The 3,307-nt window shown below is 28.7% G+C and overlaps 1 long non-coding RNA gene across 1 annotated transcript; it reads right to left on the bottom strand.

The window, feature by feature from the left end:
* Nucleotides 1-1,227: 1,227 nt before the first annotated feature.
* On the bottom strand, nucleotides 1,228-2,891 carry LOC113785696 (uncharacterized). The gene is made up of 4 exons (XR_003471798.2): nucleotides 2,637-2,891; nucleotides 2,380-2,451; nucleotides 1,774-1,835; nucleotides 1,228-1,400 (listed from the first exon to the last, which is right to left on the bottom strand). It is a non-coding gene; the product is annotated as an uncharacterized lncRNA (long non-coding RNA).
* Between the last annotated feature and the right edge of the window lie 416 nt (nucleotides 2,892-3,307).

Below are 3,307 nucleotides of genomic sequence, written 5' to 3'. Positions count from 1 at the left end.
TGTGGTAAACCAGTAGAAGTATTCCGTTCTTATTTTTATTTCTAAATTTAGTAGTAAAACTAATCCCATGATATTTATGTAACCATAATTTATGAGCAAGAGTTATTTATTAATAATTATAATGTAAATCTTAACTACTACATTGATTTATTTACAAGTAGAACTATGTGTGTGAAGAGACGTTCTAAACTCATTTAGCTAGAAGCCCGTTAGTCATAAGGATAGTTTTCTCATAACTTATGTTAGTATAGGTAAAATAAGAAAAACACCTACTTAAATGTTGTCACTTCTTACTACTACTAGACACTTATGTTCATTCCCTCACCCACCACTCCACTCCCACACCTCATTTTTACTTTCTTCTTTCCCCATCTTGAAGCAGACCACATCATACTCTACTTCTCCTCTTTACTCACCAACATCCTATTTAACCTCATCTTTCACCAAAGCATAATGAGAAAGAAAGACAACTTAATCATTCCCTTTCCTACTTGTTTTGTGAGCTCTGAGAGAAAGATAAAATAAGAAGAATTGGAAGGATGAAAATAGGTAGAAAGAAGAAAAGTTGGATGGAGAGAAGGTTAGAGTTTACTATGATGGGGTAGAAACCAAGACTACATTGAGGAATTCTCATCTCCTTCAAAAAGATTCGAAGGTAGCATAAACCTCCAACTAAAACCTTTCTAGGGTGTGTTAGAGTTAAACTTCATTTTTAGAATGATTAAGTAAAAAAAATTATGTTTTCATTTTTAAATTTCAGTTTTAGGTATTGCATGTCATGTGTTTATGAAAGTGCAAAGTCAAAGTTTGTTTGATGAAATGCATGTTGTGGTGATTTTGAATTGTGTCATGTATGTTTTGTGTATTGAATTTGAGTGTTGTGCTTTGGATATAAGTTGATGTGAGATTTTTATAACTTTTTTCTTAATTTAATTGATGATTAAAGAGGAGTTTGAGAGTTGGAATGGAAAGGAACTGTCCTAAAATTCAAAAAAAAAAACATAATTTTGTATTCTAAGCAAATTTTTCAGTTTGGGAATCATTTTCTTTTTGTCTCAGATTCGTTGAGCAAATTTTACTCAGTTTGGAACTATATTTTAAGTATTTTTTTAGTTGTTTTGGTTTGATTTCAGTTACCTAATTTCTTGTACATTAATTAGGAACTTAGAACCATTATCAGTTACTGCAAATTCTTTCATGAATGATCTTATAATTTGATGTGCTAAATATTCAGTACATCCCCCAAAAGACTTTCTAGACTCAAAACAACTGCAAATTACATCATGACTCTATAGACTTTACAAAAATTAAAAAAGGTCATCGATCAAAAAGGCCTACCAAAACAAAATATGATTGAAACTTGAATCTATTAATAGCTTGCTACTCAGCTGCCTGCGAAACTGAAAAAATAAACAACATGAAGGGGTAAGTCACAAAGACTTAGTAAGGAGACAACAATCACCACCAACTAGAAGGGAAACACAAAAAGGCACGAATAATAGTTTTACAATTTTGTGGCGATTATGTTATACACATAATAAAATCATTAAACTTATAATTTAACCATTCAAGTAATTTCTTGTACATTAATTAGGAACTTAGAACCATTATCAGTTACTGCAAATTCTTTCATGAATGATCTTATAATTTGATGTGCTAAATATTCAGTACATCCCCCAAAAGACTTTCTAGACTCAAAACAACTGCAAATTACATCATGACTCTATAGACTTTACAAAAATTAAAAAAAGGTCATCGATCAAAAAGGCCTACCAAAACAAAATATGATCGAAACTTGAATCTACTAATAGCTTGCTACTCAGCTGCCTGCGAATCTGAAAAAATAAACAACATGAAGGGGTAAGTCACAAAGACTTAGTGAGGAGACAACAATCACCACCAACTAGAAGGGAAACACAAAAAGGCACGAATAATAGTTTTACAATTTTGTGGCGATTATGTTATACACATAATAAAATCATTAAACTTATAATTTAACCATTCAAGTATATATATTTAAAATCCAATTCATAAAGAGGTGAATCAAAGTGAGCACCTACCGCCGTTAACGATTTCACAATTATAACAACGATTTTCCAAATACGTAGGAAAATTATTTCTCATTTCATCATAACTCGTGGAAAAAATATATTCAACTGTATAACAATTCAATATTTAAATATTTTATAACTCATAAATAAATCAAACTATTAATATATTATATAACAAAAACCATAAAAATAATTAAGGATGAATTCGAGAAAAATCAAAGGTTGTGTTCTCCAATTTGTCAATAAATACTTTAATATAGAAAGCAAGTAAAATAATAATTATCGTATTATAAAAATATATGACGATGATCATCGTCTGCCTACTCACAACTATGGAGAATCGACTACGTTTGTTCTCCAACAACTTCCAGAGTAGTCGGCAGGACCTCAGCTGACAAATCTGAGTATCAAAAAATATTCTCAAGACTTTAGAAAATAAATTATTCTCAAAAAATTATTCTAAAGTTTAGATAACTCTAGGAAACTATAAAAATCATTTAAATATACTCTAAGCACAAAATAAATTTTTTAAACAAAACTACATTTTTCTAGAGATTCATATTAGCATTAGAGTTGTGTATTTACCTAAAAGAGTCTCAATAAACAACTCTCAAGAAATGGGTACCTTTCTCCTTCCTTCCTTAGAGCACAAACCCTAACCCAAAATCCTACCTAAGAGCATTGGTAGAAGTATGAGAAATTATGTTCTTGAGGATGTTAAATTCATTATAAGAGTTGAGGATTTATGCTTTGTAGATGGGAAGAAGCAAAGAGAAGGAAAAAGAAGAAGAAAAAAAACGAAAAAAATGGGGGAGTTGGGATTTTGCCGAGAGAGAGAAGAAGGAGGGAGTGAGATAGAAAAAAAGTGAGAGTAGGTGATTGGTTTGTTTTATTATTATTATTATTATTATTATTATTATTATTATTATTATTATTATTAATTAATAATTTTATTATTATTATTATTATTAATTAATTAATTAATAATTTTATTATTATTATTATTATTATTATTATTATTATTATTATTATTATTATTTTAAAAACGGGCGTTTCGGGACCATCTTAAAATTGTCTTTTTTATTCTATGTTATTAAGTTTTGTAATTCACTATATTATTGAGAGTGATGTTTTTAGGTATTTAGCATTGAATTACTCCTCAACTTTTGAATATAGAATGAAGTCGCAAAATCATATCATAGTTAAAATATTAGATTTTAATTTTTTTACTTAATGTTAAATTGCTTTTATATATA

This window comes from Cicer arietinum, chromosome 3 (genome assembly GCF_000331145.2).
Source record: "Cicer arietinum cultivar CDC Frontier isolate Library 1 chromosome 3, Cicar.CDCFrontier_v2.0, whole genome shotgun sequence".
NCBI lineage: Eukaryota > Viridiplantae > Streptophyta > Magnoliopsida > Fabales > Fabaceae > Cicer > Cicer arietinum.
Note: the sequence above shows the minus strand (reverse complement) of the source record. Positions and strands in the feature narration are given on the sequence as shown.